This window comes from Erpetoichthys calabaricus, chromosome 10, assembly GCF_900747795.2.
Source record: "Erpetoichthys calabaricus chromosome 10, fErpCal1.3, whole genome shotgun sequence".
Taxonomy (NCBI): Eukaryota; Metazoa; Chordata; class Cladistia; order Polypteriformes; family Polypteridae; genus Erpetoichthys; species Erpetoichthys calabaricus.
This window is the reverse complement of record NC_041403.2, coordinates 134,268,818-134,283,638: the sequence shown is the minus strand read 5'-3', so window position 1 is coordinate 134,283,638 and position 14,821 is coordinate 134,268,818.

The window sequence follows — 14,821 nt, the reverse complement described above, 5'->3', positions numbered from 1 at the left end:
GCCTGGTTCTTGGCATAAATGATGTAGGCAATTGCTTTGGACGTGCCACTAGGAAAATGGAGCACACACACAGAACCTGCTTGCGGCAAAGACCATTTATCTAACTGCATAAGGTTCATCAGTGTAGACCCCCCTTTTTCACAATGGCTACTGGTCAATCACTTGGGCATGCAGAAATAGATATGTGCTGTAAAAGCAGTTCCATATTAAGGAGAAAGACATTGAGCTAGAAAGTGCCAGTGTTCCTGATTCTGACATTATAGGCCTACATTTTTGGATAGCTAAGTTACAGCAACCCCTGTGTGTTCCCTTTATACATGACATTTTATCTCTTTGATTATATGTCATCGGTGTGACTTTGAATGACTGGAGAAGTGCTCACAACAATGTTTTTGTGCTTCAAATTGCTTTTTTCTGCTGTACTGTCTTCCTAGCTCATTCTTTGATAATGTGACAAAAATAAAATGTAAGTAAGTCTTTAATTTTAGCCTACAGCAAAACTGCATGTTAACATCAACTAACCATTTGTACACACAGTCTGTGTTTGCATGTTTTTTCTTTGGGTCTTCCAGTTTTCCTCACAGATCCTAAAGATGCACACAAAAGTTAATAGATGATTGTCAATTGATGTGCTGGGAATGTGGGTGTGGGTGACTGGCAACACACCGGTACCTAATATCTAAGATTAGATCATGAATTGTACCCAACAATTCCAGAATTGCCATACTCTTTAACTAGGTTTTTTATGTGACCCTGAGCAGGTCACTTCACTTACCTGTGCACCAATTGGAAAAAAACTAAAGAAATTTAACAAATATACTGCATCTGAAAAGTTGTAAGCTGCCTTGGATAAAGGTGTCAGCCAAATAATAAACAATAACAATAAATAATAATAATGATTAAGTGGGTTGGACTGATAGATAAGTAAACATTTCAATTTTCAAACAATAGGATTTAAACCGATATTGCTACCTTCTTTTGCCTTTAGTGAGTCTACTAATATGTCAGAAATGAAACTGTCATCATTGTTAGCAAAGGTGACCAAGTGATTAATCAAGCAGCTAATGGTTAATGACAGATCTTACACTATTAATACTAAAATATAAAATTTTCAATTGCTAGCTCCAAAATTATTAGCAACATTTACAGAAGCTGGGGACAACAAAATTCTACCTCAAACTTTTCGCCAAGTACTAATTAACTGTTTTTCCAAAGAAAAATAAGAACTCACTGTAATGTGCATCATACAGACTAATTTCATTTTTGAAGTTTTTAAAGATTGAGAAAGTTCTTCCTTCTGTAATATCTCAAGACCAAACCAGATTTATTAAAAGCAGACACTTAGCTTCAAACCTATGTTGTCTGTTTTTTGTAATATTCTCACAAATAAAGTCTAAAATACCAGAGATCTCATTAGCTTTGGACACAGAAACAGGCTTTGACAAAGTCCTGTTCATCACATTGCACAAATTAGTTTGTTTTTTTTTTCCTACATGTATGCAGCTGGATAAAACTACAACATGATCTGAAACTACTTCAAAATAGAATGTGGTACTCATCAAGTGTGCCCTCTATCACCTTTCATTTTTGCAATCACCATTGAGCCATTGGGCATTCATTTTCAAAATGCATTAGAGATAAATCAGAGGGGATTATGAGAGAAGGATTTGAACAGAAAATATCACTATGTGCAAATGATATGGCACTGTGTATATCAGACCCACAAGCAGAATTTCAAAAGATATCTGGTGTCACACACGTGTGGTTGGGAGAAGGTTGATAGGCTCAAATAATGTTGTTTCTTGGCCACACCAAGGGTTGGCACTGTCATCTAGCCATCCCTTCTTTTGTCCCTCTGCAGACCAGCAGAAGAACCAACCAAACAGGGATGTCACCATATTAGACTGGATATCAATCTATTCATTATATCTAGGGGTAAACACCACAAATAAATAAAAAGATCTTTTTCAACACAATTTTGCTATAAGCATTGAAAAAATCAAACACGATGACTAGGTGGTCCATCTATGTCACAGTAGCAGTGAGAATCAGTACTGTCAAAATGAGCAACCGTCCCAAGCTTCTTTTTATTTTCAGAGCATCCCTATATACATTAACAAGTAATTCTTTAGGAAATTAAACTCAATTATGGCCTCATTTATATGATGTTCAAGACATCCACACACTCAAAAGGCTACTCGACAAAGACCTAAAACAGAAGGTGGCATGGTACTAACTTTCAATTTTATTACTGGGTGGCAAATGTACAAGCTATAAATATGTGTAAATTGACCCAAATTGACGAATTTACACAAGACTATTCTGCAACTGAAATACAATCTTATGCTTCTTTTTTATATGCCTTGCTTTGTGCCCTGGTAAATATTAATTATTGTCAATATACCTATAATCCAATTGTCCATCAATCACTCAAAATATGGAACCAATGCCAGATGCAATTCAAGGTAGAGAGGCTTTTATCTGTGGCACCTCTACACGATAATCACCTTTTTCAACCCTCTAAAACCTGCATAGTATGTAATCTCTGGAAAACACTCAGGATTTAAGCACTTAAAGAAATGCATATAGATGATATTTTCATTTCCCAGCAATACAATTTTCCCACTACTTTCAAATTAGAAATATTGCTAAAAAGAACCTATCCAATTTTCTACACCTCCCACCCATTTCTATTCCAGAAGAAATTCTGATGAGTCTTGAAGGTTCAGAGAGCATCTCAACAATATATAAAACATCTAAAGTCTTTTCCTTTCAGAGATCCTAGGCTATAGTGGGAAAAGGGTCTTTCAATATCTCAGAAAAAGAGTTGAAGGCAGCTGTGCATACAATACACTCTAGCTCCATATGTGCAAGGCATTCAACAATCCCACTTAAAATACTTTATTGATAACATTTCTCTTGCTTAAAATTGTCCACAATATATCCAGGGCAAGAGCCAACCTGCGAACGTTGCAATCGAGCTCCAGCCTCACTGGGCCACATGTATTGGGAGTGAAACAAATTAATATAATTTTGGAAAGAAATCTTTGCTTGCTTATCAGACAGCCCTGGTGTCACAATCACTCCTAACCCATTAACAGCTGTGTTTGGTGGACTCCCAGATGGGCTTACAGTGATAAAGGATAAATTGATTGTAATTTCTTACACCACACTACTAGCACATAGACTTATCCTGCTAAACTGAAGCAACTCCAACCCACCTTTTATAAATCAGTGAGTAACTGATGTTCAATATTATTTGAAACTGGAAAAAATCTAATTCTTGTTCAGATGATCTGTTCAAAACCTTTTTTTTAATATGGCAAGATTTAATTAACAAAACTTTAAAATAGGCATTCATATCGAAAGAGAAAGACATTTTCCCTTTATTTTTCAACATTTTTTGACCATGCTCTTGTATCTCCTTTCTTTCGTTTGGGTGGGGTTTGAATTCTGTTTTGTTAGGTTTCGTCTCTTTTTGTTCCTGCTTTTTTCAACTTTCTGATGATTTTTTTTTCTTTCCTTGTTTTTTTCTAATTTGAGTATGAAGTAATTTGTTGATTGTATGCAATGTTATTTTCCTCAAATAAGAAAAAAACAAAAAACTAAAATGGAACAAAGTTCAGAAGAAAATTAAAGTTTTTGGTCCGATTTGTGAACCATTTGTGAAGCCATTATATGCTGCCAAGACAGAATCATTTGAGTTTCTTGAGGTCTCATTGCATACCAGCTGTAAATCAGACACTGTAAGACAAAAACGGAGTTGGAGCAATAGGCTGGTGTTCCCCTATTTAATGCCCATGTTTATTTTTTTTATTTTTTGCCAAAATAAAGAAAAGCAAGAAAAAAGTGTTTTTCACATCATACATGACATGAAATAGGATCCTTGTTCTCAGGCACTTCTGTCTTCACCAAGTTCCTGGTCAATACTAATGCCAACACCTAGGGTTAGGTGGTTCTTATAGAGGCAGATTTGGAGGAGGAGGGATGACCGCTGGTTTCTGCGGAAGTGACATAATTTTTCCACAGATAATTCCTCCACCACTCTAAGGCAAATGGAAACTCTGTTAGTTACAGATGTTGCACTCAAACTATTAAAGGAAACGGCCGGCAGCTCAACCCTGCTAGGACACCCCTGAAGTGGAAGGGTGAGAGAAGGCAGCTGCTTTGGGAAACTGCCTCCCCCAGGACGCTAGTTGGCAGCTTCCCTGCAGCAAAACAGTACCCCAGATTCCCGCAGGGCACCATGGCATCTGGAGTTTGGCTTCACAGCCCTGCTGGGTACCGTGGGTACCGCCAGGAGACGCTGCAGGGAGACTGGACAGTCCCTCCTGTTTATATAGCCCAGAAGGACTCCAAAGTCACAGGGACGGAAGCACAGAAGTACTTCTGAGCTGAAGAAATTACAAGTTCTTCATCTTACTCGGAAGTGCTGATGAGTCACGTGGATGGAAGGACAGAAGCACTTCTGGGTCAAGGACTATTTAAAGGTCTGATGGAAACCCAGCAAGCAAGCTAGAGTCAGGAGGAGTGTGATAGAACCTGCTGGGAGGTGTGGAGGAGAAATTTGTGTTCATATATGATTATTATTGTTCATTGCCTGTTTATTGGAGCTGGGGTGCTTTGGAGGCACTGCTTACAAAGAGGAAGAATTAAGTGCCTTTAACCTGTGTCTGCATCTGTCTGTTGGGTTTAACGGGGTGACAGCGACCCCTAGCGTTTTTACACTCTCTTCTGTAGTTTTAGTCAGTCCCACACCTTTAAAGCACACCCTATGTTTGCATGTATTGACATAGGATGTAAGTGATTTCTTTCCAGCAAAAGCATCGATGATGTGTATTATGGACTCAAAGTCATCCTTTCCTAAAAGTTTTTATATATCATTTTTTGTATTTTGGCATTATAATTGTGTTGAAAGGAGTGTGAGGTCTCCAAAAATCTCTAGAATCAACCTACACAGATAAAGTTTAAAAGTAGGCAGTCAGCCATCAGCTACCACCTGCAGGTTTCAGCCTACACAGATTCATCCTTCTCTCTGGGTTCAGTATAAAGGGAGAGGAAGGACTCAGCATCAGTGAAGTCAAAGTGGTCCACCCACAAAATACAAAGAATGGTAGAATGTACAAAGATACAATACAAGAAACCAAACAAACAACACTAACTTAAATTACATAAAACATAAGAAGAAATAATTCAAAATTAACCTGAATAGCAGCAAAACAGAAAATGCACATAAGCCAGTAAAAAAAAACTGGCTGAAACATGACACAATGTAGATATCAAGTCAAAACATCCCAAAGACAGCAGCCTTCTTCCAAAAAATGTTGAAAGGCAGTCTCCCTCTAACAAGCATGTTTCCTTAAAATAAACTTGTTATTGGCTTATCAAGTGGCAGAGGTTTTAAATCGATACACCAGAAATCAGAACCTTTGAACAACATGAGGGACAACTACATTGGGAAAGAGTCTGGTTCTGGGTTTCATTTCATTATGGCTTTGACTTTGTTCTTTTGGAATGTTATTCCAGATGATCCTTCTATATAATCTTCATTTGGATCTTGATCTTTGCTTGTCCGCAAATTCACTGCCTTGTGTGGTGTTCCTGCTGTGTTCAGTAGAGGGCAGTAGTGATGGAGGAGGAGAGGAAGTGAGGGGGAGGATCGTTGGATGAGGTTGGAGTGTGGTGATTAAAGAGGATTGAACTAATGGAGACTATGTGCTGTTTGTACTGGCTGAATACACAACACCTTGGTTGTTACTTTTGTTTACAAACACTGTCAATACCACTCTTTGTGTTTAGATCTGGCGTCGACACCGTGCTTTGTGTTTAGATCTGGCGTCGACACCTGCTTCGTTGTCGAGACTGTGTTTTTTTGTGTTTCTATCGACCGTCGTTGGCAGCAGTTCGCCCAAATTGAATGTTCACCCACTTCTTGGAGTCGGCAGTCAGAGTATATAAGTCGGACACACTTCTGTGATTTTCCATCAGTCGACGATTGGAGTTCAAGAAAAAAGCATTGGTTCTTCCTTACTCTTTGGATTGCCACAAAGCAACCTGCGAGATTGGAGAAAGGTTGAGAAGAGATCGTGACAGGAAACGACAGCGTCATGAAAACGAGACGGACTGTGAACGGAGAGAAGCAGAAATGCTCCTCCACCACCACATAATTACTATTCGGACAGTGATTCAGAGTAGGCCATTCCTATCGAATCAATGTCCAAGGGTTTTGTTTTGTAATTTTGTTTCCCTTATAAAAAATCGTAATGCTGTGCAACGAAGGGCCCAGTTCACGACTGGCAGCCGCGTTTAAACAGGGAGGCCTTCACAGACAACTTTAACACGTGCAACGTAGTTGGGTGCACATGGCTAGTATAAGTATAAGGAACTTCACAAGTGACATTAGAACATTCAGTTCATTGCATTAATCTGGTTAGTACCTACACCATTTTGAAACATCAGGAACTTCATATCTCAAAATATTGAAGTCCTTCTACCTTTTCCTTGGTAATGTGTGAGTCAAGTCAACAAGAAAATAAATTTCATTTCTGTACCGTTCTAATAGGATTTGGGGAGCAAAATCTGTAAAGGCAGAGAGCTTTGCAAAGTGATTTGTGAGAAAACATGAAGATAAAGTACCTCTAACTGTTTTTTAAATTTGCACCAGGTTATAAGCCCAGAATTCATATTGATAGAGACAGCCACAAAGACAACATCTGGATGCAGCCAGTCTGGCACTGATGATAACTGTAGTTCAATGTTACCATAGAAAAGTATTTTAACAAGGACCTGACAGGCTGGACAACAGGATGGAACTAAACGGAGACTCAGAGGTCTGTTCACACGAGCCACTGACAGCTTCAGTAAAGTGTAATTACGAACAAATATGAGGGACAAACCCAGCATTGCCTTCTGGGCTATGCCTCAGCATCATTCCTAACAACCAGTGGCTAGGAACAGCCATCTGTATGTACACAGTTCAAAATGTAACTCATGTCTTTATTGTCCCTGTCACGTCTACTTCCCAGGCTCAAGGGAACTTTAAAATTGTATGAAAAACAAACATTTACACTTTTAACTTTAAAAATAAAGCTGTCATATTGAGTAATGTGTTCAGTTCTCCATTGGCTTTGTGTAACATTAAACAATGCATTTATCCATTTACTGAATCTGCTTTTTTTCCAGGACAGAGATAGGAGACACCCTGGTTGGGACAGCAGTTCATAACAAATTCTAAAATGTATACACCCACGCTGAGTCACAAAGAGCCAGCTTTAGAGAACATGGAAATGGCACATATTCTAGGAATTCAATGGTTTCATATACATACTGTGAGGGGGCAGCAATAACAGCTGTGAGTCAGTGTTGACAATACAGTATTTAATATTTTCACTTAAGAATAGGAGATTTAAGGCCTTGCTATAGTGCACATATTAGTCACTTATTTCTTGTAATACAGAGCCTTAACACTCTCCCTGCATAGCAGTAAGTAATTAACAGTTAACCCTAAGAGGCCTACATTGTAAAGTATCAGTTGTGCATTTTGTGGCAGGTGGCCAGAATCCTTACCCGGCCAGGATGCCCAGAGTGTGGAAAGACTGGGGGAGAGAGTATTTGTGGGACACTTTCTCCTTGGTTTGGCCCTTGGTTTCCAGTGGGGCCACAGGTTATGAGCATGGGGACTCAACCCTGTTGGAACCCGTGGCCACTGCTGGGGGCACATGCACCTTTTCAGTAGCCTTATTTGGCTACACTTTCTTCGCCACACCTGGAAGTGTGGCCGGAAGAAGCTTGTTAGGCACCTGGAGTCATTCCGGGTGCCCTATAACAAAGGTGCCAGTCCTACCATTCAGGGGCCAGAGTTGGGAGGAAGGAGTGGACAAAGCCTGAGGAAGAGTGGAGGCGGAAGGACTGGTGGCAAGGAAGGGAATGGACTGTGTAATGCAGTGTTGGTGAATGGTGCACAAACTGTAAATAAACACGGGTGTTGAGTTGAACCTGGGTCCTGCCTGTCTGTGTCAGGGGTTAGGGCGGCAGTACGCCTCCTAGTGGCTTACAATTTATAGATAAAATTAAGCATTTGAAAGGGTGCCTACATTTTAAAGTGTTACCTTTTTATTTGGTTTATTGCAAGTCAAAACAGAGTAGCACAATGGGAAATATTGCTACCTCATGGATCCATCATCTTAGGGTCAAATCGCAAATCCATACATTGTCGAGCTCAATTTTGCACTTTCTCCCCATTTCTGTGAGGGTTTTTTTCTCTGGGTACTCTGGTTTTCTTCTTATTACCTAAAATAAATGCATGTTAGTTAGACTGGGTGTGCGCAAAAGAGGTCTCTGTGATGAACCGAAGCCCAAATTGAGGTTTTTTTTTTCCCTCAATTTTTTTAGGCCACATTTAATGTAAATATGTTAATCAGCAAATCAGGCTCACTGTGATGCAGCAGTAGTGCTGTAGTAAGGAGCCCGGGGGTCACAATCTGAGTGCTTCGTGCATGGAGTTTGCATTTGGAGCTACATTGCTTTGTTCCAGTTTCTTTCCACAGTCCAAAGACAAGTAGGTTGAACAAATTAGTGATGATAAATCATTATCTTGTGTGTGTAGTCACATTGTGATGGGCTGGGCTCCCTGTAAAGGAGTTCTTCCTTCCTGCACCCATAGCTTGTCAGGATAGCTCCAGCTGCCCACTGCCATGTATAAGCAGGTTTAGGGAATGGATGGATCCATCTTGCTTAAAGCAACTCTGTCTTGCATGTCAACTATCCTTGAAACAGAGAGAGATTACTGAGTACAATTTGAATTACAGATATGTTTGGCTTGAGAGAGGTTTTTTCAACTTGTATATTTTGTTTACAATATTTTCCTCTTTTACACATCTCATAGCCACTCCTGTCAGCAACACAGATCCTCAGTAGTCAGCAAAAGCAACTGAAATGGAAGTGCGCATGCCCAACACTTATGCCTGTGGCTCTCTGAGCAAATTTGTATCACACGTCACACATGACAGAATACTGAAAAAATACCAATGTTGTATCAGTCTCTTTGATGAAGGAAATGCATATCAGAAAATGCTCCAAAGCAGTTAACAAAGTCACACCCGAATGTTACGCTATGTAAATATTTTCTAACTTGTAAAAATAAGGAAAGGGTTATTTGGTTACAATTAAATTTCAAAGACAAACAAGCTTTAAAAAAAGTCACATCATTAAATAATAATAATAATTCATTACATTTATATAGTGCTTTTCTCAGTACTCAAAGCGCTATCCACACAGGGAGGAACCGGGAAGCGAACCCACAATCTTCCACAGTCTCCTTACTGCAAAGCAGCAGCACTACCACTGCGCCAGTTATTTGTGTACTTTTTCATACTTTTGAAACTTTAAATGTGTTAATTTAAGTTAAACTTACTTAATACTGTAAAGTTATATTACAAATAATTTACCTTTATTTGACATGTGAGTCAAGCATAGCAGTGCAGTTGAGAATCTAGAAAATGAAGTTATTTTTGATGATTCATCGGCCCCCGGGAGCCAGATAGGCTCTAGACCTATGCAGCCACGAACCATGAATGCAACCATAACAATTCAACGTCAAATGCCTATGTTAAAAAAATGTTACAGTACTATAATGACCCCCTAATCCTCTAATGGCCTGATAAAATAAGTATCTTCTGTGGCGGACAGCTGGGGTCCATGACCAGCCGGGACGCCCCTTCGTGATATGCTCGGGGGGGAGCAGCCATTGACGCCCTCCTGAGTTCGAGCGGTGCCTCAGTTTCCCTCTGGGATCCATGGGAATTGGAGTTGGGGGCAGCCCTGTTGGGTCCTGCAGCTGGAACTCCTGATCCCTTATGGGCAGTGTTTTCACCACACACAGAATTGCAGCTGGAACTCGGCAATCAAGTATCTGGAGCACTTCCAGGTGAACTATAAAAGGGGCCAGTAGCCACCACTCGAGGAGCCAGAATCGGGAGGAGGAGGACGAGGTTGCCTGGGAGGAGTGGCGGAGGAAGAAAAGAGTGTTTTAATTGGTGTGTTGTGCTTGGGACTGTGTACTGCCAGTGGGACACGGGGAAGATGTGCACCCACAGGCAAAGAAAAATAAATAGTTTACATGTGCCTTCGTGTCCAGTCTGTGTCGGGTCAGATGCCTATATAGTGCCTTTTCACACTTCTTGATTAAAAAATAAATTATGATATATAACTCAAATACAATTTATTTTAACCTCCTTGGCATTAACCACGAGCAGGACTCAGTCTCAGAATTCTTTGCAATTACAGTTAAACCTGAGTCGGGCACAGGGTGACGTGTAATGATACGCTTTATAGTGTTGAACCAGAATACCATTTGGGGCAGCATTCTGCTGCCATCTAGTAGATGAAATAACATTATGTTTCAGAAAAAAAACATTAATATTTCTATGGTTTCTGCCACTGTATGGCAACTTTGAGATAACGCATCAATACTTATGAGTGGGGCAGAACTCCAATGAAAAACACATTGGCAAACGAAAGCCGTAAGGGCAGCTTTAGAATGAACTGAAACTGATGTGATGGACTGCCAGCAGCTCAACCCAGCCGGGACGCCCTGAGAAGGAAAAGATGGGGGAAGGCAGTAACTTTTGGACACTGCCTCCCCCAAGACGGTAGATGGCAGCTCCCCTGGAGTATAGCGCATCCTGGGACTTGAAGTGTGGTTCCACAGCAATGTTGGGTGCTGTGGGTGCCACCAGGGGGAACTGTTGAAGGACCGGGGAAGTCATACTTTCCCTATATCCCGGAAGTACTAATGGATCACGTGGACAGGAGTCCCAAAGTACGTACGGGCTGACTAAAGAATTGGAGTTCTCCATCTGACCCGGAACAGCTGGAGAGTCACGTGGAAGGAAGAAAAGAAGCACTTCCTGGTCAGGCACTATATAAAGGACTGCTGAAGACCCAGCAGGCGAGCCGGAGTCGGGAGGAGTAGGACAGAGCTTGCTATGAGGAGTTGAGGAGAAGATTATTGTATTATTGTGTTAATTGATTGTGTATTAATGGTAGAGGTGCTTTGGGCACGATTATTGAGAAAATTTTTTTTTAAATACTTCTTGTTGCTTTTACCTTGTGTCCTGAGCGTCTGTCTGTTGGGGTTAAAGGGGTAACAGTGACCCCTGGTGTTCACACCGAACTGTTGCTTGAATCGAGAGGTAGTCATGGTGATGTGAGTTGGTCATCAGGCATTGATATTGAAAGTGAAACTGATGCTTACGGCACTGTACGACTGAACCACCATTATATGTCCATTGAACTCGGTCACATGAAGCTTCACCATGGTGCGACAGTAGCTGCATGACAAAAAGCAAAAAATTGCAGTAAGTGCAAAGACATGCAAGAAGTTAATCCCCTTTAGAGCTGTTTATAGTTCAGCAAATGTTAATGTTTGTGTCAAAGGAAATGTGGAAATCACTAAGCCTTGCACTGTGGTAGCCTGCAATAACACAAGGGGTGCTTTGATCATGTGGGACAGGCACTGGCAACTATCCTCTCATGCGCAAACAGCGCAACAAGTGCAACAGCTGGCTGTACATTGGTAACTGTTTCAAAACATATCTCACAAAGGACTGTGATAAAGCAGGGTCCACGGCCGAGAAAGGTGGCAATAATAAATAAATAGTTTTAATTGCTAAACTGGCATTTTTTTGTTGGGGCATGGTAGCGTGGCAAGAAAGGTTGCCCTGTGCGAGGTGGGAGTGGACGGCCCTGCACTTAGTGCATAAGTGGAGGATCGGCTGCAACCCTAATTGGCATCAGGAACTGCTGTTTGCTCCAGCTGTGCCATGTCCCTGTTTTAAAAGGGAAGCAAGAGAGCAAGAGGAGAGGATGGGTCGAGAGGAAAACAGACTGGCCAGTGACCGAGAGAGGTAGACACATAGGAGGTTAAAATGAAATGGAAGACAGAAAGGCAGAGATGGAGAGCAAGAGTTCTTAAGCTGAATGGAGTGAGGCAGGTGGTTGGGAGTGAGCCTCAGGGCCAAGGGAGCCAGAGGCTGTGAAAGGGGCGCTCCTACTGAGCGCTTTTTTGGGTGTAGGAGCGGATAAGATTGACAGCGTCTCCCCGCAAGAGCCGAAGGTGAGCAGTGGGAGAGGCGTGTGGGGCTTGAAGGGCATCAGGGAAAACACCCCTGATATGAAGGATGACTTCACCTGTCTACAGGCATCACCTCCTTCTGCAAAGTCCGGATAGGATAAGGGGAGGAGACGCCAGGTTTAAAGGGAAGCATTGGGGATCAATGTTGTTTATGGACTATCTCTGGTTTTTAACCTCGTCATTTTTAATGGATTATTTACTGTTTTTAACCTCCACCAGCACCTTTTAGTTTTGGATTATTTATTTATTGAACATTTGGATGCACTGCACTTTGGGACACTGTTCATTTGATTGCTTTTAATAAAAGACCAGTTCATGTTTGCACCTGGAAATTGCAAAAAGTTGTTGTGTTTTATCCTTATCTACTGGCTCATCCGGTTATGACTATCGACAGTGACGGGTTCAAGAGGCTCCTAGAAGGGAGTGGGAGTATGGAGCTAACCCGCACCATCACAAGGCCATGTACTATGTCTGCACCAGTGCAGCAGTGGAAACTAGGCATGCCTTTTTTACTTGTTGTTTACATGTTTCTGTTACACATAATAACATTTTTCTTGGGGTAAACATAACACTACCTCTACAGTGTAATGAGTCAAATCATGAATAAGACATTAAAACTACATTCTTAAAGAGAAATTCTTAAAAAGCTATAGATTAGTACTTTACTCTTCCTTCAAGCGTCATAAAGGTTAAGTATCAGGTTATGCAGAGCTAGGGTGCTGGGTGGAAATCTAAATAATCAACGAAGACCTCTATGTTATATGCCGTTGATGATGTGCCCTCTGTTGGAATGATAGATGCAATGAATGTCATTACTAAAAATGGTTGTGATTGGTTTTTTTTTGGTATGACAGAGACATAGAAACCAGACAGACATACAGACACATCATTTTATTAAGATGGTTAAAATAAAAAAAATCATCAAATACATGAAAGTTATCCAACAACACTTGCTTGTTCCTTCAGAAAGTCTTTTTCTTTTTTCTGAGTTCTAACTACAGAACTCAGTCTCTTACCAGATATTCTGGAACTGTCAAATGTTGTTTCTAAATCTCCTGTAAAAGTGATTTCCTAGGTCCTTGTCAAGCTCTTCCAACAGCCTGACACTGACAATCTTCAAATGAGTTTGAAAGGTGGAATTTAGTGATGGAGCCACTAGGTGGCATGACTGTACGTTAAGACCAGGTGTAAGGGTGAAATTAGATAATAGATGCCATTTGAATGATAGTAAGCTATGTGGACCTCCTAAAAACATACATTAACATTCTGCATCCTTGGATGACAAAAAGGGAAGGTGTCAGCTTGGTGTTAAATACACTGTGTTAAGAAAAATCAGAAAACAATGTGGCATAATAAGCTGTTAGCCATTTGTTAAAGGCAAGATGCATGGTAGATATTTGCAGGCCATTACTGCTGTTATGCTGCAATGACTGATCTCTATGCAAATCTCCACATACAGCTTTGCTTCCTTTGCACTCTGTGCTGAAGCTCATATCTTTTTTTTTAAATTAAAACAGATTGTCTTATTATATCCCAAAGAACATTTCGTCTTGTTCAGATGTTGTCTATAAAGTCTCTGTTAGCATTTTGGATTTTAGCTCCAATACTGCTTTCAAATGGATGCTTGGAAACCCACCTGTTGTGGAAAGGTAAATGAAATGTCTGCTTTTAATGCAGATCAGGGTAGGCCATGGAAGATCTCAAGTGCCTGTTCAGCCTTACTCTTAACTAAAGAGAAATTAAACAATGAACACCTTAAAACTTACAATACAATCCTCATATTTTTGCAACGGCTTTGTGCTCATATTGATGACAGTAGCTTAATTTGTCCAGACACCTTTTAAAATGTACTGCTCTAAACATCTTCAACAAATAGTATTGCAGACAACTTTTTGCCCTCTTCATAAAGCACAGGTCTAATAATGTTTTTCATTTCTGGAGATGGCTTTTAATCCTTTAAATTAATACGTCCAAAATTAATACATCAGTTGAAGTACTGTAGAACAAATTGTAAGAGTGGCTGACACAGTGAGGTGAGTAGTACAGGCGAACAGGAATTAGAAATATTCACCAATTAAGGGAAACATCACATAGCAAGCTCTTTATGTTTTCTTGCATGTATTTCAATCCTCTGCTACCTATTTGGCAATAATCTATGTGTGTTTATTAATATAAATAATTACTCAGTTATCATTGCTGTTCATTCAATTATTTAAGGGTTAGAGGATGTGTATTATATCAAAAAACAGCGACGGCACACATACACTTGACTTGAGCATTCTTAGTTTTCACTCTTTCTCTATACGTTTAGCATTCATTTGCTCAGAGGTTGATGCGCTTGCTGATTCCTGAGCAGCTATTCTTTTCTTCACCCTAGCGGCCCGCTTCTTCTCTTCTTTCGCAGGCATCTTTTTGCATTAAAACTAATTAAGTCAGTGTTTATGTTATAATGACTTACTACGTTTTCTTTAGTTTTTCACTCAAGAATGATTTAAGATATGAAGAGGTAGGGGAAGTGATGGTGAAGGTGGTAGGGATGAGAACGACACCCGTACACATGCGCCACATGGCCATCCTGCTGGCCGCTGCCGAGAATTGATTCTACAATAAAATAAAATAAAAATAAAAAGAGGAATAACCTTGGGGAAAGAGAATAGTAGACGTCACATAGTATATGTGTACCAAATT